The sequence below is a fragment of the Herpailurus yagouaroundi genome, unplaced genomic scaffold (assembly GCF_014898765.1).
Source record: "Herpailurus yagouaroundi ecotype Mexico unplaced genomic scaffold, PumYag 166, whole genome shotgun sequence".
Classification (NCBI taxonomy): domain Eukaryota; kingdom Metazoa; phylum Chordata; class Mammalia; order Carnivora; family Felidae; genus Herpailurus; species Herpailurus yagouaroundi.
In genome coordinates, this window is record NW_024412407.1 from 1,552,994 (window position 1) to 1,576,604 (window position 23,611).

The 23,611-nt window shown below is 42.4% G+C and overlaps 1 non-coding gene across 1 annotated transcript; it reads left to right on the forward strand.

Annotated features, from left to right (window-relative positions):
• Window positions 1–12,971: 12,971 nt before the first annotated feature.
• On the forward strand, window positions 12,972–13,078 carry LOC121039109 (U6 spliceosomal RNA). Its single transcript, XR_005794627.1, has one exon. It is a non-coding gene; the product is annotated as a U6 spliceosomal RNA (small nuclear RNA).
• The last annotated feature ends 10,533 nt before the right edge of the window (window positions 13,079–23,611 follow it).

A 23,611-nucleotide genomic window follows, 5' to 3' on the forward strand; every position in this document is an offset into this window, starting at 1 on the left:
AGGGGTCGTTGGGAGTCAGGTCCCTGTACTTCCAGGGGCTCCCGTGCCCATTTACAGGGTCACATCCTAATTGCAGATTTCTGTTGACAACCGCCACGCCGCGGGACCAGGAATCGGCCAGCCTTCCCTTCCTTCTCAGCCTCCGTCTGCTTGTTCCTGTAAAAAGGGCATCTCCCAAATGGGAAAGAAAGGGGGGGAAACCCTCTTTTCTGTTTCTTATGCCCAGTCTTAGGATAAGGAAGCGGTTTAAAAAAAAAATCATGCACCTACTAAGATTTTTCAAAAAATTTAGAGAGAATTCTTGGCTCAAAAAGAAAAATGGGGAGCAGTGGGGGGAAAGGGCTAGAAGACAGAGGCAGGGAAGCCACGAGAAAAGATTTCTTCAAAGCTGTGTAAGTTTTAGCTGGCACAAGGGTAAAGGAGAAAAGCAAATTATTCACATGATGGAAATCTCAGTATGAATTCGGTATGGCTATGTATTTGTGGCATTTGCTGCAACGTATTACATACATGCATATGAGGCGGCATGGTCACGTTTTGTGTAGAAACCCAGGATGACAAATCCCCATCCAGTAGGACATAATTGCAAATGTACTTCTACACTTGTACTCAGAGTCTACAAATTTCCTATATTAAATCTTTTCTTTGGGATGCTCTTCCAAAGAGCATTGAGTGAGAGGTGAGTTTCTCTCTTCGAATATTGCCAGTAAGAAAAGTGGGCTCACTACCATCAAAGCTTAGTCCCTTCCTTGAAAAAAGTTTCCCCAAAGTGATTTATCCTGGGAAGAAGAAAACCCAATCCTAAGCACCCACCCCCACCCCCAAGGTAACTGCTCCCTTGGTCTCAGGCCCTCTGGGTGCAGCCTAGCTCCTGGCTGGGTCCGGAGACACCCCCTTGGTCTCCACGCTGGCCTGTGAGGGCTCACTCCCCAGACTCTGAACTCAGTAGGGATTTCTCAGATGTCTGCCCATCTTGGAATAAGGATCTGAATCTACAGTTTCAAGTCAGGGGGAGTAATGCTCCAGATTCACCTGCAAGTGCATATTCAGAATAAGGATTATGTGGAGGGGGCTGGTCCTACCCACCTTTGATCACCCTGGAAAAAAACTAGAGCCCCAGAATGATTTCCACCAAGAAATATGTTTTCCATCAATATAAGTAGAAAACCTTTGTTCTCCCCCTGACACACACACACACACACACACACACACACACACACAAGCACACATTTTGGTAACTTTATCTAGCCCTATGTCTTTTACCACAGTGGGAGCAGTCTCGTTCGAAAAATGGATGCCCCAGAAAGGTGGACTCGGTCCTTTTACACCAGAAAAAAAAAATGCACAGAGGGACCCATTGCACACACAATGGGTCAGAACACAATCCACCATTCTCTATTAGATTTTCCTTTTTTTCTCTTCTCCAGCGATGAGGACCCTCCCCAAGCAACCAAAATTCTCCTTTTCCCGAATTACTCAAATAACCAAAAGACAAGTGACAGGAAAGGTTGCCAGAACTTTTCCACGATGTCGCTCTGATGATGTTTTTTAGGATGCTGGAATATTGTCTGCCCGTGTCCATGGAGAATCTTGCCGCTGTGACCCGCCCCCCCGCCCCCCACAGTGGACCTGAAGAGTGAGGTCCACGCTCCGTGAACAGGGAAAGTATTTGTAGTCGCTTCAAAATCCGCTTTGTTACACACCCCTAGGACAATGAAAAAAACCCCTTAACACCTCCCTCTCCACCATTTCTCCAGCTGTCATTTCGCACTTGAATTTTAAGTATCCAAAGCTGGGGGGGGGGGGTCCTCCTGCTCAATGCCAAAAAAGCATCTTTTCGTGCCCTCCCGGACAGAGCCAGCTCGGACATGCGTGGGGAGCGTCAGCAGAAAAGCCAGTGCGATCATAATCTCGCTCCAGATCTTTATTTTTGATATCAGTCGGTAATTTCCTTTTCTTCTCTCCCAGGGCCGGTCAAGGAACTCAGGAGTATTGCCTTCCTATCTAATTCCCCAGCAGCTTCGTCTTCTGCCCTCCAACACCCACGACCTCCTCCAGCCGAAATCAGGCGGAGGGAATAGCAGAAGCTGAGGGAGGAGAACAGGCTGACGACTCGGCTTCTCCTCGCCCCGCAGCGGCGCGCGTTCCACCGGGCTTTCCCGCGGGCGACTGTGAGGGGTGCGGGCCCCGGCTCTCAGTGCTTTCTCTTTGTCCCCCACAGTGGTCCGGGGTCCAGTGGTGCCCATGGTCTCCACGGAACCTAACGAGGCTTGGGGCGGTTGGGAAAGCGCACTCCTCTTCGAGGGAGCCCCAGAGGTTTGCACAGTTCAGAGGCAGAGGTCCCCACGTTCCCACCCTAGGACAGGTCGACCCTTATTTCCTCAACCTGAACCAAACGAAATCTGTCCCAATCAGAACCTCAGTTCCCAGACCGGGTGGCGACCGCCCGTCAAAGTGTTTGGTTTTTGGAAGGGAATAGACTTAAAGGAGGGTGGGGAACCGAATGGGGAGAAACTTGATTTTCAGACATTCCTAGCGGAACTTGGACGTGTTGGCGCCGCACTGGGGCCGGGCGTGAGCCCAGCGCCTCCTCGCCCTTTCCTGGAGCGGGGTCCCGCTGCAACGTCTCCACGGTGGGGGACCCAGTCACTTTCCCGCATTGGCCCTCCCGGGACAGATAGCTCCCCAAAGCCGCTTTTGGAGAGGGGCGGCCCCCTCTGCAGGCAGAGTCCGAGCTGCGGCCGCTGCGGGCGGCGGGCGGCGGGCGGCTGGCCGGCGGTGGCGCGGGGACGCAGCCCCGCAGCCGAGCCCGGGGAGCAGGTCTCCGGACCTTGCAAGCCTTCGGACCCGGCTTTCGCGTGGACGGCTGGGAGGAGGGGGGGGGCGTGGTAAACTGAGGGATTGCTGACACCCCAAGCCTCTAAAGACCGCTCTTTGCTGCTTTGCAACCCCCAGAGCCGCTCAGATCGGGTCCTTCTTAATTATGTATGGCATTGCAGGGATGGGGAGTCATTTCAACCCCGCGGTATCTACACTAACGGATTATTTCTTTCCCCCAAGTCCTTTTCATTTACTTAGGAAGCCTTGGTTGCTCTTTGCTTTAGGATATGACAGACCGTCTCCCCTTTCCCCTTTTGTTTTACCAGAGTATGTTCCAGCTCTTCTCGAGAAACAGGGCAGGGGAGGGCGCTTAATGTAAAAGTCCACTGAAACTTCACACAGACACGAATAAGGTCGTGAGTGTCGCTCAGAATGGTGGGTCCGCGCCCTTTGATTTTTGATAGCGAGCTGGAGGCCCAGGATATAGTTAACAGAGGAGATTGACTTGCAGGAAACTTTGCCCTCCGTGATGGTTCCTGCCAAGCTGTTTGCTCTACCTCAAGCGAGACTCAAGAAGAGGCGGTGCTTTGTTTTGTTTTATTATTTTTTTTTATTGCACATATTCAAACTCTTCTTGTGATGACCTCATCCCTGCCAGATGTGTCTTCTTATCCTACCAAAACGAGGCACTTAAAAAAAAATTAAATTCAGTTTGGGAATTAATCTAACGTGATACATGAGTTTGCTTAGGGTCAAAGAGCCAGGCAATTCTTCTGACTTCACTGGTTTTTACTGGCTTCTGGGTCCACTGGCAAGTTTCACTGGCAATTCTTTTTGGTAGCAAAAAGGCATATTTTTTTTGTTTGTTTTTTGTTTTAAGAGTACTGTCCACTTCCAGGCTCCTGAAGACCTGGGGGCTACAGGCACATTTCACTATACAAGAAGTCAGAGGTTCCATGGGGGGAAGGAACCAGTCTCTTGCAAGTGGAAGGTCTCAGTAGTCAAGCTACACCAGCCTTGCCCATCTTCATGGTACCTGATTGTGGTTACTGCTGATCTTCCCCTGGTGTTTGCTCTGTTTCTACCCCATTCCACCTTTATTCTCCCCCATTCGTCGACACACACGACCTGGCGAAAAGTCTCTTTGGGGAGTGATGATCTTCCTTTTGAAGAAAAGAGCACTCTCACAGTTATGCTCTCTGTTGTGCCTGAACCACTGGTTCTCCATGAGGATCTTCCAGGATGGTCTCTATAGCAACTGCTCCAAATCTGGGAGCTCTTCTCCTGGGCTCATAGCTGGACTACATTCCCCAGCTTCCTTTGTAGTATGATGTGGCCATGTGACTGAATTCTAGTCAATGGAATGTATATGCCACTTCCTGGCCAAACCTTTTAACAAGTGGATGTGTCCCCATCCACCTCTCCCATGCTTTCTGTCTCCTTCTTCAGTATGGATGCTGGGCTCGAGGCCCTAGGGAATAGTGGACATTCATACTGGAAGAGCCCGGACCCCTGAATCACATGTAGAGGAGAGCTTTCCACTGGCAAGAAGCATTTGCCTAGGACTTTACCTAAGGGATAAGTAATTTTCTATTATGTTTGAGCCACTGTACGTTTTGGAGTGTATTATGGCCACCCATAGTCCATCTTAACTAACACACCCTTTAACAGACAAAATGCAACTTGATTTTTATCTTCCATCACCCCTTGTAAATGTCAATGGATGCTAGGCAATCCTTTTTGACCCTTGGATTAAAACCCTAGGAAGCCCCAAGACTCTTCTGTTCATTCTTAGGTTAACAGATAGTCCTATAACAACTTCAAGTTATATACACAATTTCAAATCTATAGTTAGAATGTCCAGTCCGATGTATCTTCAAGACTCTGAGTTTGATTTAATGTGAAATCTTCTCCCTTCCCTAACTTGGGTTGCTGTAGCCCAGATGCTTGTGGAGGGAGAAAGGGGATGATTTTGGCTTCTCTATTGATTTATTTTTTCAAAGATTTTTATTTTTAAGTAATCTGTATACCCCAACATGGGGTTCAAACTCACAACCCTGAGGCCAAGAGTCACAGGCTCCGCTGACTGAGCCAGCCAGGTGCCCTTTGCTTTCTTTATTTCTTAACCTTATGTTTCTCTTCCTCTATCCTCAGCTGCCGTTTCAGACTCACTAGCAGTTTGAGAGGTGGAGAGAGTGGGGGATGGGCTCAAGCAATGTTTTGTGACTTGGAGTTGGAGAGATAAACCAATTATATCAGGGCTACTGTAGTGGAAACTACATATCACCAAATGAAGCAGAACCTTAGCAATTAGTTAATTTGGTACATAGACAAGGGAGTGTAGATCTAGATGGTTTAGAATTTTAAGTAGATTTTATGAATTATTTGGTTTGGTATATTTCCATATCTAAATACAGAACCACTGCTTGCTTCGCTAGACTGTGTAGAAACGGCCCCAATTGGTCCCTTGCAAAGATGGCTGGTATGAAAGCATTTTCTCCAAAGGTGATGAAGATATATTACTTTGAATTGGTTCACCCATAACCCCACCCCAACCCCCATTGTCTTCCTAAGATATATAGACTAGACTCACTCTCAGGAAATAAATTCCCATTTTTTGGCTCCTTCCAACACTAGCAACTGGGCAGTCTCCTTCTTGCAGTTCTGTTTTGCATTCTGCTTCTTCTTTTATGGGAATCACAGCAGCTGTCTGATAGTCAGGATGCCTGCCAGACTCCCTGGCACTTTGGAGATATTGGCATCTCTCTTTATGACCAGTGCCAAGCCACTCAGGCCAGCCTTGGGGTCACCAGGTGAAGAGTAACCCCGTCCAGTCACAGCATGCCAAGTGGAGAAAAGAAGTATTAATGATGCAGCTATCCATTGCCCATGGATACTGCTTGGCTACAACACTTTAGGGCTATCTACGTGCTGACAAAGAAGAACTTCAGTGGATTATTTCTTTGGTCATTTGGTCAGTTCCAAATATCTAGATATATGGAGGCGAATAGATGGATTAACCAGATGACATTTTCCTCTGCTTCCAACCAGTTGCCTGGCATTACATAGGCCATTGGTAAGTGTGTGTACTTTTGACTGGCACCAGCATTCTCTGAGCCTGAGCTGGGGAAAGAGCTGTAGACTGGAATGTGCATAGACAAAAAGCATTGAAATCTGGGGGTGAGACTCATCTGAACTTGGAAATCTGCTTACCATTGTGATCCAAGAAGAATTTTGAATGTCTACATTTCGTTAACAGGTAAGTCCATCTGGAAATTACTCTCGTCTCTGCAAAGAATGTAGATTGTGTTAAAGATTGAGTTACTCATCATGGTTGACCACTTGGCCCACTTTCTCTGGATTATATCCAGTCTTCTTAGTTTTTCAAGTGTACAGCAGGTTATGCTCTCACCATCATCTTCTTTCTGGGAACCGTCATGGAAAAGGCCTGACATTAGAAAGGAAAGGTTGTGGGTCCATATAACGAAATATTATTCTGACAGTGAGGGCTGTTAGATAATGGAATGAGAATTGAAGAGTATGACATATATTACCTTTGTGTAGCACTTTGAAAACCAGATCTTTCTAATTTACCTGAGCAGAAATCTATGGGTACCAGGCCAGAGACAGGGGCATGTCCAAGATGACCTCTCAAGGCTTTTTTTTTTTTTTTTTTTTTTTTGCCTTTGGCTTCTATAATTTTCTGACAACAGCTGTACCTGTAAAATGTGTCAGATTCAGTAGCAGGGTCAGGGGCTGCTGTCATTTGGCAGACTTCAACAACATGACCCTGGCAAAGACTTTGGAATAAAAACATCAGGAAAATAAACACTCAATGCTCCATAGCCAGAGGACCGGCTGGGAGCTGTCAGGTTGAAATACTAGTCTATTTGGGAAGGGAAAGAACAGGAGCAAGGCCTCCGACACTCCTCTGCCTCCTAGCAAATACCCCTCTAGCAGCAGAGCTGATGCCAAACACATCAAATTAATTAAGAAAAGAGATAGGAGCGGTATCAAGGCCGAGCTTCTACCCCAGCCAGTCTGTCAATAAATGCCCTATCAGGAAGGAGGCACTGCCTGCAGGGGGGAGGGAACCACTACAGAACAAGAGATCAGGCCAATCCCTCCCCTGGGGAGCCTACCCCCATCTGTGTGTGGAGATGGGACAGAGACTCGGGACACAGAAAGAAAGGTGAGAAGACTGAGAGACAAGAGGGCAGAGGGACATCCCTGCAGGAGGAGGAAGTGGGGGAGGAGTGGGAGCTGCAGAAAAGTGGGAGGAATCAAATAAGGGAGTGATCCCCAAGGAGGGGAGATGGTTCAGAGCTGGGGAGGAACTTGTAATGGAGTTGAGGGCAGAAGTGGGAGGAGACTTGCGTCCCACAGTTGGGCAATGGCTTATGCAGTTTAGAGCCTGGAGAAGACAAGGGGTGTGTTGGTGGAGAGAGTACAGGAGTCTGGTTGAACGGAAATTGTGCATCAGGGAATCATGGGTGAAAAGGCTGGGAAGCAGATAAATTGAAAAGCTGGCAGGAGAAGATGAAGCAAACATGAATTTCTGGGTAAAGGTATTTATAACAAACATGCTGACAGGGGAAGAGGACTTTGCTCTACCTATCTTTCAGAAAAGAGGTAAAATCTAAGCAAATGAGAGTGGTGCAGTCACTTCTGGTCAGCTTTATGGGACAAACACAGAAAAAACAGACTGCCTCATTGGTATCAGTCTGAAGTGGCAATGGTATCTGCCAGTTATAACACGAGGATCCAGGGAAGAGCCAGGGATTGGGTTGTGGCATGTGCCTACCCATATGTCTCTGTGGTCTATGCATATATGTGTGTGTTTAAGGCTTTTATGTTCTGGATGTGTTTCTTCTTGAAACTTTAGAAGACATGCAAAATAGCCACCAACAATACACATTAGACATCAAGTTAGTAGGTAGACTGATGGGTAGGCTCTGAGTAACATACATCCATGGAGGAAAGCATAATGCTAACCCCTCTGCCCCATACCCACATACATATTCACACACAGAGATGCTGAATAACATTCATGTACCTATTAGAAATGCACATATATAAAAAGATACACCATTTCAGATATGGATAAAGACACAAGATATGGAGTTACTGGTATTCATTTCATAAGTATACTACAAAAAAGACTAAGAGAATAGTAGACTTAAAATAGCATTAAAATCGTCTTATTTTTGTCTATAAGAAGCAAGAGCAGGGGTGCCTGGGTGGCTTAGTCGGTTAAGCATCCAACTTTGGCTCAGGTCATGATCCCTCATGGTTTGTGGGCTCAAGCTCACATCAGGCTTTATGCTGTCAGTGCAAGAGCCTGCTTTGGATTCTCTGTCCCCCTCTCTCTCTGCCCCACCCCTGCTTGTGCTATCTCTCTCTCTCAAATAAAATAAAATAAAATAAAATAAATAAACTTAAAAAAAGAAACAAGAACAGCTAACCAATTACTCCAAACAATATAATGCCCTTTTTCTGAAATAACTGTAGGAAATTAGTCCAATCTCTAACCGTCACCAGCACAGTACTGTAGAGGAAAGTGCACTGAATCTTGCAGGAGTCAAAAATACGATTACTAGTTCACATCTGTCCCTTACTAGCAGAATATCCTTTGGTAAGTCATTTTCTCTCTGACTCTGTTTCTTTATCTATTAAATGTGAAAATTGTTTATAAAATCTAAGATTCCCTCTACCTGTAATCCTAAAATATTTTATATTATCACACACACACACACACACACACACACACACACAATGTTATCCAAGTGCCTGGAAGTTTTGGGTGGGGAATAAAATTAGAAGATAACCATAGTTGACTACAAAATGCCCAAATAGCTTTTCAGTTCTCTTCTCTAATGACAAAATTCCAAGTATGTTTTCTGATATTGGGAAGTCCAAGGGATTAATGACTTAAATTTTCACGTTTCCAGAACTGGTTGGTGTCATACAGACAATGCACCTGAGCACGAACAGGCCTATAGTCACTTGTTCTACACAAATGTTGGAAATGGGTTCTTTGGTTTGATTACAAAGTTATACAATGTCAAAACAATGGGATGACTTAGTCAAATCAATGAAAAAAATCAGCCACATTGAATGGGGCCCCAGGGTGAGCAACGGACTCTTGATTTGGGCTCAGGTCATGGCTCCAGTATTGTGGGATCAAGCCCCACGTTGGGCTTGGCACTGAGCGTGGAGCCTGCTTAGGATTAGGATTCTCTCTCTCTCCTCTCTCTCTCTCTCTCTCTCTCTTCCCCCCTGTGCCCTCTCCCTCACTCACATGCTTTCTGTTTAAAATCATAATCATAATCATAATTCTTTTTAACATTTGAAGCAGATCCAGTCTTTGTGTTATGACTACATACCCATCTCCACCATAATCCCTCTTCTTTCTGGATTTCTCCCCACTTTCATCCCCAACACCCAGCAGAGGATCTGCTCCCATCTTCCAAAGCAGCCACGTTCTGAAATTCTATTAGTATGCTGCTATACCTTAATGCTCCATATATGTGTGCATGTGGAAGCACACACAGACTGGCAAATAATAGCATGCTCTCTTTTTTTTCTTTTTTCTTTTTAATTTTTTTTTAACGTTTATTTATTTTTTGGGGACAGAGAGAGACAGAGCATGAACGGGGGAGGGGCAGAGAGAGAGGGAGACACAGAATCAGAAACAGGGTCCAGGCTCTGAGCCATCAGCCCAGAGCCCCACGCGGGGCTCGAACTCACGGAGCGCGAGATCGTGACCTGGCTGAAGTCGGACGCTTAACCGACTAGCATGCTCTCTTTTGACGGCTCTAGTAGAGCTCCAGTACTTATAAAACTGTTCCGTTGCACAAAAAAAGAAAAAGAAAGAAAGAAAGAAAGAAAGAAAGAAAGAAAGAAAGAAGAGAAAGAAAGAAAGAAAGGAAGGAAGGAAGGAAGGAAGGAAGGAAGAAAAAAAAATGGTCTACAGCTGGTAAACTTCATCCTGAATGTCAACAGGGAGCTGATCCCATAATACAACAGCCTGAGATAACCTGTATCACAAAGCCAAGCCTGGCTGTGATTACTTAGCATTTATATAGCACTTTATCTGGGTCCTGTATGTCAGCATCATTAAGGGGAGATAACTCACCAGGAGTTACAGCTGAGAAAAAAATTCATGACCAAAAAGGAAGAAAGAAGGGAAAGCTTAAAGTATCAGTGATTCCGTAGGGGCTTGTGGTTGCTCAGGAATGGGGAGGGACAAAGATGCTATTTATAGAGGACCGGGAAAGCTCTTTTGTCTCTCCCCTGTGAACAGGATGACTGAGGTGCAGAAGGAGAGAATGAATTCAGACTTAAGGAAGAAAAACCCTTCCAGGGGACTTGCTAAGCCTAGGAGTTTGACTTAAAGACTTTGTAGTTTGTCTTCTATAGCATCTTAAATCCCAGGGAAATTATCATCTAGCAAAGATTGTGAGTAATTGTTGGAGGGTGGTTCTGTCTGGAGGCAAAGGGAGGGACAAGATTGCCCTTTTAAAGTGGATTCCAAGCCCAGAAGTCTATTTTTTAAAAAATAGAATATTCAAAAATTCATTCAAAAGTTTCATTGTGGCATTTTTATGAAGTGCAAATAACTAAAACCTTCTGCTGTAATAGACAAGAATGTAATCATTCAATTAACTGTAAATATGGGAATGTCACTGTAGTATTAGGAGACTGAAAACAGTAGGGCTGACTAACTGGTTCAATGAGAACAGCATCAGTTTGGAAACAAAAAACAAAAAAACAAACAAAAAAAACCCACCCTCAGTTTGAAATTTGGTTCCACCACTTGTTATCTGTGTGAACTCAGGGAAATGATTAACCTCTCTGAACCTTAATTTTCTCATTTGTTAAATGGAAATTTTGCAGTACATATTAACGAGGTGGACTTTTGAATGGCTCACTCAGTTGAGTGTCGGACTCTCAGTTTCAGCTCAGGTCATGATTCCAGGGTCGAGAGATCAAGCTCCACATCGGGCCCCACACTGAGTGTGGAGCCTGTTTAAGATTATCTGTCATGCTCTGCCCCTCTCCCCACTGTGCAGGCACAAGTTCTCTCTCTCTCTCTCTCTCTCTCTCTCTCTCTCAAAAGAATGATTTACTATAAAGCACCTGGAAATACTAGATAAAATATAAAATATTTATTTATTTTAAACATTTTGTTTTTAAGTAGTCTCCACACCCAATGTGGGACTCAAACTTACAACCCCAAGATTGAGAGTCGCATGCTCTACTGACTGAGCCAGCCAGGTGCCCCTAAAATATTCTGTTAAATGTATAACTGAGGGGTGCCTGAATGGCTCAGTTGGTTAAGCACCCAACTTTGGCTCAGGCCATGATCTCACGGTTTGTGGGTTCTAGCCCCACGTTGGGCTCTGTGCTGACAGCTCAGAGCCTGGATCCTACTTCTGATTCTGTGTCTCCCTCTCTCTCTGCCCCTCCCCTGTTCATGCTCTTCCTCTCTCTCAAAAATAAAAAATAAACATAAAAAATATATAAATGTATAACTGAGCTTGATAGAAACAGAAAAATCTCCTAAGGGATCAAAAATAAGAGAGCCAAAACACCTGAATGGTAAATGGGAAAGCTGATCCTGAATATTCCTTACAGTGTGTTTGGGAGTAGCTGTTGATCTCATTAATCAAAGGGATTGAGGTTTTTTTTTATTTTGTTTTATGGTTAAACACTAATCAGAATCTTTGTCTTTATATAATTACATGAATACAAACTTTATTTTATTTATTTTTCCCAAGATTTTATTTTTAAATAATCACTACACCCAATGTGGGGCTGTAATCCACAACCCCAGAATTAAGAGTCACATGCTCCACCAAGTGAGCCGGCCAGATGCCCCATGAATACAAACTTTAGATTGGTTTATTAATTCTTTCCAATTTGATATATTTAACTGGAGTATCATTTATATTACATTCCATTTCTCCAGTCAATACATCTCCTTACTTTTTTTTAGGGATTAGGTGGTTTTGTTTGTTTGTTTGTTTTCAAGTTTATTTTTGAGAACGACAGAGAGGGGGGAGAGAGAGAGAGAGAGAGAGTACCTGTGAACTGGGGGGAGGGACAGAGAGAAACAGAGACAGAGAGATACAGAGAGAAAGAGAGCGCCTGTGAGCTGGGGGGAGGGACAGAGAGAGAGAGAGAGAGAGAGAGAGAGAGAGAATCCCAAGCAGGGCTTGAAGCCACAGACTTTGAGATCATAACCCGAGCAGAGACCAAGAGTCTAATGCTCAACCTACTGAGCCACCCAGGCACCCCTAGGGATTAGGCTTTAATGGTCATACAGAAATAAGAAATCAAAATTTGGCCCAAATAAAAAGAAAGAGTAGGAAAAATATCTGCCCATTGGTAAAGGGGAGAAGACAAAGAAGTTTGTCTTGGTCAGGATTCAGGCAAAGAATTCCAACATATGAAAACACATTATCTAATAAGATGTTTTTGCCTCCCTTTATGCCATCTTGGGGTTCAAAATTATATCATATGTATAGTGTAGGGATTCTTTAGCTGAGAAATTAATATTAAAAGTGATCTCAGGTGGGCGTCTAAGTGGCTCAGTTGGTTAAGCATCTGACTCTTGATTTTGGCTCATGTCATGATTCTCATGTTTGTGAGATCAAGCCTCAAGTTGGGCTCTGTGCTGACAGCACAGATCCTGCTTGGGATTCTCTCTCTCTACCTCTCTCTCTGCCCCTCCTCAGATTGCTCTCACATACACATGTTCTCCTGTCTCTCAAAATAAATAAACTTTAAAAAAAAAAGTGATCCCAGGTTTGGGGTGCCTGGGTGGCTCAGTCAGTCAAGCGATGGACTCTTGATTTCAGCTCAGGTCATGATTTCATCATTTGTGAGATCGAGCCCAAGTTGGGCTCTGTGCTGATGGCATGGACCCTGCTTGGGATTCTCTCTCTCCCTCTCTCTGCTCTTCCCCCTCTGTGCTCTCTGTCTCTGTCTCTCTCCCTCTCAAAATATATAAACATTAAAAAAAGTGATCCCAGGCTTTATTGTGTGACAGAAGCAAACATATAAAACATCTCTGAAAGGAGACAAACTCAACTAGGCCACACAGAATTCCCACAGATAAAATCTTGCTTAAGATAAGCTCATAAGTGCTCACTTCGGCAGCACATATACTAAAATTGGAACGATACAGAGAAGATTAGCATGGCCCCTGCGCAAGGATGACACGCAAATTCGTGAAGCGTTCCATATTTTTACAGTAATAAAAAATATTGTGAACATAAAAAAAAAAAAGATAAGCTCATAAATCAAAATTACAGAGGTGCAAAGAAACTATCCAAAAGAATAAATGTTAGCACACACATCAAATAGCAGATTTGGACTCCCCAGAACTTGAGATAATACATTATCAGATCCAGATAATAAAGTACACTTATGTGACTAAGGCTACAAAAAAAGAATTTTAAAATAAGAAAAAACAAAATACTGTTTAAAAAAAAAGAACAATTTTGAAAAAGAAGCTAGGAGAATTTTTAAATATGAAAAATATACCACGATGCCTGGGTGGCTCAGTCAGTTAAGTCTGACTTCGGCTCAGGTCATGATCTCAGTGGTCATGGGTTCGAGCCCCGCATCAAGCTCTGTGCTGACAGCCCAGAGCCTAGAGCCTGTTTCAGATTCTGTGTGTGTCTCTCTCTCTCTGCCCCTCCCCGACTTGTGCGCTCTCTCTCTCTCTCTCTCTCTCTCAAAAAGAAACATTAAAAAAAAGAGAAAAAGTTACCATATTTCACCAACTCTAAGATGTGCTTTGTTCACATTTTAGCATCTCTGAAATTAGGATATTGCCTATGATAACTGCTGGCTAGGCAGCCTTTTTGATGTAGTTGTCATTGCCTGTTCATATACATCAAAATTTGCAGAATGGATGACAGTGACTTTGAACAAATCCTGGAGACAATATGGAGCACTCTTGTGAAATGCTACATTACTAATGCTCTTGATGTCACAGAAGATGCCATTGTGTGGAAAAGCATGGAATTTAAAAGACATTAAGAAGAGATGGATTCTGAATGTGCAGAAGTGTTAGAAGTGTCTTAACTCATTTATTTCCTTTATATTTTCTTTTCTTATAAATACACAAGAGTAATAAATTATAAAACCCATGTCTAAAGTCTAAAATGGCTCTTTAAATAGGTCGGGAAAATTGCTAAGTGTCAGGAAAACATTTATCTTAGTTTAATTGCGGCAGTGGCTTTCTTAGTGTCAATAAAATAATGGTGTTTCTTACCTTTGATATCATCTTAGATTACATGAAGTGCAATGGTCATTGTATCAGACAGGGTTAAGGATTAAAAAGAAATCTCTCTAGGTTTTTTAAACAAGAGGGAATCAGGGAAGCAGGCGTTTACAAATCACTGAATGGGCTCGAGGAGTGGAAGTCAGAGTCACCTCACTATCTTTATCATACCTGCCTTTCACACTGACAAAGATAAATGCAGCACTGAAAGTATCAGAAAGGTGGCTCCTACCTTGTTTCTGCCTTCTAAAATTTTCATGAGTATATCTTTTTGGTAGAACCTAATTTGTATCCAGAACCTGGGAAATGTAGGTAGGTGTTTATTTGTTTTGCTTTCTAGAGTCTCTTGTATGAAAAGGTAAGTAGAAGGGAATGGGAATGGATGTTCAGTGCCAATAGGTCATATCTAGGAGGATCACTAAATATAAAAAACAAACAGATAGAAGTGTATACAAATTAAAGCCATAATGAAACACTATTATATATGCATTGTATTGGCTCAAATAAAAAATGCTCTTATAGTACCAAGTATTGGCAAGGTTAAGCAATGAGGATACCGATCCACTACTGATACTAAGTATAACAGTACATTTTGAAGAATAGTTTGGCATTATCTGATAAGATTGAAGGTATGCATACCTTTGGACTTGCCAATTCTTTTTCATACTATATAACCTACAAAAATGCACTTCTGTATTAACCACTATAAACGTACCATAATGTTCATAGCAGCAGTGTTCATAATAGCACCAAATTGGAAATTACAAAATGTACATAGCAGTAGAATGGCTAAATATTTGGTATGTGAAACAGTGGAATATTATACAAACACAGACAAAAAATAAATGAGCTATAGGTAAACACATTAAAAGGTAATATTAAATATATAATATTGGTCCAAAGATCAAGACATGAACATTTATATACAGTATTTATTTTATAAAGTTCCCAAACAGATGCAACTAACCTATTAGGAATGCATACTTAAGGGGTGCCTGGGTGGTTCAGTTGGCTGAGCATCTGACTCTTAATTTTGGCGCAGGTCATGATTCCCAAGGTTGTGGGATCTAGCCCCACATGGGGCTCCCCACTGAGTGTGGAGCCTGCTTAAGATTCTCTTTCTCTTCCTGTCTGCCCCTGTTCCCTGCTTGCAATTTCTCTCTCTCTCTCTCTCTCTCTCTCTCAAATTAAAAAGAAAAAGGAATGCATACTTAAGTGGTAAAACTATTTTTTTAAAAAAGCAAGGAAGTGATTACCATAATGGTCAGGAATGTGGTTACCTCTAGTGGAGAAGAAGACAGCTGTGATCAGGAAGGGGCATATGGAGGGCATCTGGGGTCTGGCAACATTCTATTTCTGTAACTACAGTAATGAATACAAAATACATTAAAAGTATATGCATTTTTATGTATGTTGTGTGTGTTATACTTCAATTTTTAAAATTTATTTTATTTATTTATAATTTATTTATTTATATATTTTTATTTGAAAGAGAGAGAGAGAGTGAGTGGGGGAGAAGAGCAGAGGGAGAGAAAAAGTCTTAAGCAGGTTCCACACTCAGTGCAGAGCCTGACACGGGGCTTGATCCCCCGGCCCTGGGATCAAGACCCCAGCCAAAATCAAGAGTTGGCCACTCAACCAACTGAGCCACCCAAGCACTCCATATACTTCAATTAAAAAAAAAAAAAAAGTTTAAAAAGAAACTAAATGAGGGTGCCTGGGTGGCTTAGTCAGTTGAGATTCTGACCTTGGCTCAAGTCATGATCTCACAGTTCATGGGTTCAAGCCCTGCAGTGGGCTCTGCACTGATAGCCTGGAGCCTGTTTGGGGTTCTCTGTCTCCCTCTCTCTGCCCCTTCCCTGCTCTCTCTCTCTCTCTCTCTCAAAAAAAATAAGCATTAAAAAAAGAAACTAAATGGGGGCACCTGGGTGGCTCAGTTGGTTGAATGTCCGACTTTGGCTCAGGTCAAGATCTCACCATTCGTGGGTTTGAGCCTCGCATCGGGCTCTGTGCTGACAGCTCAGAGCCTGGAGCCTGCTTTGGATTCTGGGTCTCCCTCTCTCTCAGCCCCTCCCCCACTCTGGCTGTTTCTCTCAAAAATAAATAACCGGGGCGCCTGGGTGGCTCAGTCGTTAAGCGTCCAACTTCAACTCAGGTCACGATCTCGCGGTCCGTGAGTTCTAGCCCCGCGTCGGGGTCTGGGCTGATTGTTCAGAGCCTGGAGCCTGCTTCGGATTCTGTGTCTCCCTCTCTCTCTGCCCCTCCCCCATTCGTGCACGCGCGCTCTCCCTCTCTCTCTCTCTCTCTCTGTCTCAAAAATAAATAAACGTTAAAAAAATAAAAATAAATAACCATTAAAAAATAAAAATAAAAATAAAAGAATGTACAGAACATTTCAAAAATTGACCATATGCTGGGCCACAAAACAAATCTCAAAACAAATCAGTGTTATACAGACATTTCTCTGAACATAAGCAATTAGTTTAGATAACAAAAACATAAAATCCCATATTTAGCAATTTAAGAACAAATTTCAAAGCGTAACTAATAATGGAAATTAGATAATATTTAGACTGAACAATAGAGAAAATTCACAAGATATGTGAGACAGCTAAAGTAGCATCAGGGAGGGGTTTATAGCCCCTCTATAATACATTAGAAAAGAAGAAAGAAAAACAAGGAGCTAAGTTCCCAACTGAAGAAGTTACAAAAAGAATGTCACAGCAAACTCTCCCCACCAAAGCATATGGAAAGAAATAAAAGTAAAAATTAGAGGAGCAACTGGGTGGCTCAGTTGGTTAAGCATCCAACTTTGGCTCAGGTCATGATCTCACGGTTCATGAGTTCAAGCCCCACATCAACTTCACACTGAGTGTGGAGCCTGCTTGGGATTCTCTCTCTCTCTCCCTCTCTCTCTGCCCCTCACCTGCTTGTGCTCTTTCTCTCTAAATAGATAAATAAATAAACTTTAAAAAAGTAAAAATTAGATAACAAAGATACAATAGGAATAATCAACAAAGCAACAAACTAGTAAATGCTCACTCACCAAAGGGCAGGTCTCAATAATCAGGTGGACAAGATGACCTGGATCTGTAAATGTCAGTAAGCCTCTATATCAAGATACCCAGGGCTTGCTAAAAGGGCTCATTAATACTGTAGCTATGAGAGCAAGATTGGAAATTATAGGACAAAACAGATTTTCTCTCACCAAGGCAGATCTGGCTACTATATACCTCCTAAAGCTAATCTGCCAACAACACAAACCAGTAATGAGCCATACAGTACTGTACCTGAGGGAATCAGCTAAGACAAGTTGATAATAGTGGATCTCTTGCATCATGGAAGAGGTGGTGTTTTGTCCTCACTGGGATAGATACTTTTCTGGATACAGATTTGCCTTCTCTGCCTACAATGCTTTTGTCAGCATCATTATCCACCAACTTACTAAATGCCTTATTCACCACCATGATATCCCACACTATACTTTTTCCATTCAAAGTTCATGCAAAAGAAGTGAGGCAGTGGGTTCATGCTCACAGGATTCTATAGCCTTATCATACACTCTGTCATCCATAGGTGGCTGATTTTATGGAATGATAAAATGGCCTAATGAAGACTCAATTACGGAGCCAGCTGGGAGACAACACCTTTGGAGGTTAGGGTGCTATCTTTCAAGACTGATTGGGTGAGCCATATTTGGATATATTTTCCCCCTGGATGAAATATATGGACCTAAACACTAAGGAGTGTATATAAGGCTGACTTCTCTCACTGTTAAGACACAATGACCTCCTTGAACATTTTTCTTACCTCCAATTTCTTTAACTTTGGATTCTGCTGGTTTAGAGGTATAAATTTCCAGGAGATGTTTGCAGCTTCCTGGTCATTTTGTTTTTGTTTTAATTTTTTTTTAACATTTATTTATTTTTGAGACAGAGAGAGACAGAGCATGAACGGGGGAGGGTCAGAGAGAGGGAGACACAGAATCCGAAACAGGCTCCAGGCTCTGAGCTGTCAGCACAGAGCCTGACGCGGGGCTCGAACTCACGGACTGCGAGATCATGACCTGAGCCGAAGTCAGCCGCTTAACCGACTGAGCCACCCAGGTGCCCCAGTCATTTTGTATTCTTCATGCCACTGAACTAACAGGCAAAAGGGTTTCTGGACCAGCTTGGGTGAAAGGGAGTTGTTGCCTCATAATAACAGCAAAGAGGAGTGTGCTTAAAACCCACGGGATCCTCTAAGGTGCCTCACAGTACCTCCATGACTAAGGAAAACTAGAGCACCCCAGTGCAGGCAGGACCCAGTGAAAGCAGCTCCTTCAGGAATAAAGATTTGGGTCTCTCCACAATGAACTAGAATCAGCCAGGAGGTGACTAAGGACAAAAAAAAAAAAAAAAAAAAAAAAAAAGAATGGATAGTTGACTAAGAAAGTTATAAATAGCAACTACAGCCTTTTCTCAAAAGCTTTGGTAGTGTTGGCAGCTATGATGGTGGGAGCAGCCTCTTACTGGCCTGTTGATCAACCACAGAGGTATGTTCTTCAATTAATGAGTTTAGTAGCACCTTCTGACTGTTCTTTCAGCCTTTCCAACAATTTTGTAAGCACTGAATTCTTTTTTTATTTTTTATTAAAAAAATATTTTTTAAACGTTTATTTATTTTTGAGACAGAGACAGAGCATGAACAGGGGAGGAGCAGAGAGAGAGGGAGACACAGAATCCGAAACAGGCCCCAGGCTCTGAGCCACCCAGGTGCCCCAGCACTGAATTCTTTAATTTGATGTAGTAAATTCTTTTCTGCCTGGAATATCTAGAGTTGTTTCTGTTCTTGCACCCTTGACTAAATCACAGAATGATTAAGATGGTGTGGTATTTGTATAAGGAGAGTCAAATTGACCAACTTAAAAGATTTGAGAACCCAGAAACAGACATGTGCTATTTAAATTTGATGTTTGACGGGGCGCCTGGGTGGCGCAGTCGGTTAAGCGTCCGACTTCAGCCAGGTCACGATCTCGCACTCCGTGAGTTCGAGCCCCGCGTCGGGCTCTGGGCTGATGGCTCAGAGCCTGGAGCCTGTTTCGGATTCTGTGTCTCCCTCTCTCTCTGCCCCTCCCCCATTCATGCTCTGTCTCTCTCTGTCCCAAAAATAAATAAACGTTGAAAAAAAAATTTAAAAAAAAAAAAAATAAATAAATAAATTTGATGTTTGATATTTCAGACCAGTGGAGAAAAGGCAGGACTACATATGTATTAAATGCTGCTAGGGAAAATGGGCCTCCCTTAGTGGGGTAATGAAATCCTTTTCTCTCACTATAGAAAAAAAATTAATTCCAATAGGACTAAAAGCCTAAATGTGTGTAAAAAGCAGAAGTTTAACAGCTTTAGACGAAAATACATGAGATTTCAAGGCAAGAAACATTATTATGCTAATGACTTTTAAATTAACATATTTAGTTTATCCCTTTCCCCTAAACACCACACTCATATATTCAACTTCCAATTCAAAGTTTCCACTTGGATGTCTAATAGGCATCTCAAGGGGCACCTGGGCGGCTCAGTCAGCTGGGTGCCCAACTCTCTCTCCCTCTCTCTCTGACCTTCCCCACTCATGCTTGCACTCTCTCTCTTTCAAAAATAAATAAACTAAAAAAAAAAAAATAGGCATCTCAAAATTAACATGTTCAATACAAAGGACAGTTTTTTTTCCCCCCCCCCCCCCCCCCCAAATCTCCTCCTCATGAAAAGTTCTCCATTTAAGAAAATAGCACCATCATTCATCAATTTTCTTAGGCAAACAACTTGAGTTATCTTTGACTTCTCTTTGACATAATATTTATCAAATCCATTGGATAATCTTATTAGGTCTAACTTCTAAATATGCTGAATCTGTCCATTTCCGTGATTTTCTCTGCTACTACCCTGATCTAAGTCACCATTACCTCTCATTTAAAATGTAGCAATAAACTCCTAGCCAGTCTTTCTGTCTCCATTTTTACCTGTTGGGTTTTATGAGAGTAGCCATAATAATCTTTAAAAAAATAAATCACTCCCCTAACTCAATATTCTCCTGAAGAAAATCCTTGGCTACTTACCTGAAGAAACTGCTTATCACTCTTCCCCTTGATCATGCTGCTTAGCCACACTTGCCATTTTCTCAATATAAATTGGCTGATGAAATTAAACAAGGAGTTTATAATAGCAAAGATTTGGAAGCAACTTCAATGTTACCCCAAAGGAAAATGGCTAAATAAACTGTGGCACATTCTTTGTAGTGGAATACTACACAGTAGTTAAAATGAATAAATTAGAGCTTCATGAATCCACATAAATATCAAAATCATAATACTGACCAACAAAAGCAAGTTGAAGGATAAGTATGGTATGACACCACTTACAAAAATTAAGAAGCATATTAAACAATACTGCATATAGCTTATGTTACATGAATATGTAGTAAAAGTATAAAAACGTTGATAATAATGATAAGCATCAAATTCAGGACAGAGTTACTTCTGAGAACAGAGAGACAGTACTGTGATAGGGGCAAGGTTTCTATGGGGTTTCCATTATATCTGCGATGTTTTATTTCTAAGCAGGAAAGTGAGCACAGAAGTGTTAATTTTCTTATTATCTACACTTTTTGTGTGCCTGAAATATTTAATAATAAAATTAAATGAGGTAGCAGTGACTAGCATGTAATAATAGTCAATATTTATACTGAGCTTGCGTTGTGTTAGGCACTATTTTAAGAGCTTTATATATGACAGCTAATTTAAATTCTCACAATGAACTTGGGAGGTGAGTAGTATTTTTATCTCCATCCTAAGGATGAGGAGAGGGAGACACAGAAAAGTTATGTAAGACTAGTGGTGAAGCTGATCTAAAAAAAAAAAAAAAAAAAAAAGGCAGTTTGGCTCTGGTTTTTACCTATTCTACCACATTGTCCTATATTCTTATTAACCACACAGTAGGTTCATTTAAAAATTTTTTTATTTTAGGGGCACCTGGGTGGCTCAGTCAGTTGAGTGTCTGGCTTCGGCTCAGGTCATGATCTCACGGTTTGTAAGTTTGAGCCCCGCGTTGGGCTGTGTGCTGACAGCTCAGAGCCTGGAGCCTGTTTCGGATTCTGTGTCTCCCTCTCTCTCTGCTCCTCCCCTGCTCATGCTCTGTCTCTGTCTCTGTCTCTCAAAAATAAATAAATAAACATTAAAAAATTAAAAAAAAATTTTTTTTATTTTAGAGAGAGAGGGGCAAAGGGAGAGAGAGACAATACCAAGCAGGCTTTATACTCAGCATAGAGCCCAATGAGGGGCTCGCTCCCATGACCCTGAGATCATGACCTGAACTGAAATCAAGAATCGAATGCTCACCCGACTGAGCTACCCAGGCGCCCCACACACAGTAGGTTCTTAATAGTCAGGTGAAATTTACAAGGTTACTATTTTGTAGATCAAAATTTTCAAACATGTCAGCAATCACATATGGTCCAACCTAATAAATTGCAAATAAAAACAAATACAACTGAAATTATTACATCACAAGGCTCTATGATGATTCTGCAATTGCTCTTAAACATATTAAAGTCTTATGCATGCATGTCCTATATGTTGTTAACCTTAAAGCATGAGAGAATTAAGTTAAATGCCCAAAGTTAATTCTCAATCATTAATATTTGAATCAAGGGAAGAAAGGAAGAGTGGTCACAATCAGTACAGAGTGTGTGAAAACCAACCATAGCAGGAGCATAGCTGAGCTGCCCTCTCAACAGCCCAAGCCTCCCTTCCCTTTGCCTCTCTGTTTGTTTAAGAGGTTGCTTCACACCAGCCAGGACTTAGCCGTGGGTTTAGCTCAGAAGTCGTTGTCTGCAAGCCTCTGAGTGAACTCCTGAGAAACCCAGACAGGGAAGTAGGCTTCCTTATTACAGCACCCAAGGGCATGAGAGCAAAGATCCCTTTCCCCCAGCTCCTGGCTGTACCCCAACTCCCAGGAAATTGAAAATAGAAAAAGGCAGGAGACAGATACACATTACCCTAGAATCAATCTGTCTCATCTTGGCAGTTAGTCCTTTTTTTTTTTTTTTAAGTTTTATTTATTTATTTATTTATTTATTTTGAGAGAGAGAGAAAACAAGAAAGCATGCATGCAGGGGAGGAGTAGAGAGAGAGAGGAAGAGAGAGAATCCCAAGTAGGCTTTACGCTAGTAGAGCCCGATGCCGACTCAAACTCATGAACTGTGAGGTCATAACCTAAGTTGAAATCAAGAGTTGGACACTTAACCGACTGAGCCACCCAAGTACCCCAGTCCTTATTTTTATCTAAAGTTTCCAGGAGCCACTATTTGTATCTGTTCAATGGCAGAGTCTCCTTCTCAGTCTTCCTGTCTCTAGTGATGAAACTTAACTCCCTTTTACATACAGTTAAAGGAGTAACCTGCATGAAACACTGTTTTCTTCATGTCCTTCCTCAAGAAAAATAATTCCCCATATTCAATTTAAAATCCTTAGTGCAACTTCTGCAACTCCTCATCTCTTTTATAGGTGCCCCTCTCATCCCATGTCAACCTGAACAAAACTCACATCAGTGGTTGGATCTACCCTGGAACCTGGTGGAAACAAGAATGGTCAGGGTTATTTCTGCAGTGTAGTGAAATCATGTTGCACACTATTACATACACACTGTTTCTATGGGGGGTGAATGTATGTGTATGCATGTGGGGAGGGGCGCATGCATGAGTGCATGAGATGTAGTTGGTAAGTGTGCCTGAAGGTGGTGTGAGCATTTTCTAGCACCCTATGCTTGGAGTTTTCACTCCATAAATCTCTTTTACTGGCGGTACTCTGAAAGCCAAGGGCTGTGTAATAATTTACACTGCATTGTCCTTCCTCTCTTGCTCCCCTTCACTAGCTTAGGATGAAAAACTAAAGATTGATGGTGATGTCCCTTTGGAGGAGCCAGGAGTGTCATTCATCCCCACTCTGTCAGTCTATTCCTCTAGAGCTTCTCTTCTCACTCCACTCCTGCTTTCTGTCTCCTTGTCTTTCCCAAACATTCTCTATTGGCTCCTTCTGAAATGTCCTCCTTGTCGGGGCGGCCACCCTGGGTTAAGTAGAACAAGAAGGATTTTTCAGATGACCCAATCATGAGACTGAGAAAAAAACCCTCTGCCAAGATCCAAATAGCTCCAAAGGTCTCCTTCATCTACTCAAAGCCATTTTAGTTGGACTTTCAAAGGCTCCAGAGAAGATGAGTTCATACTTCTGTTGGTCCTCAAGTAGAGTATTTCTAACTCTCAGTGCTGTGCTTTTTATCCTTTCCACTGTGGTTTTCACCATATTCTCTTGAGATTGTTTTATTTTTGCTATATAGGAAGTTCTAAGTGAAAGATAAGGGGTAAGTATGAAAACAGAGACAGAGCTGTAACACTTATTTTTACTTTGTGCCTTGCAGCCTGTTAGCGATATATATGGGTTCACAGAGAACTAGTAATCAT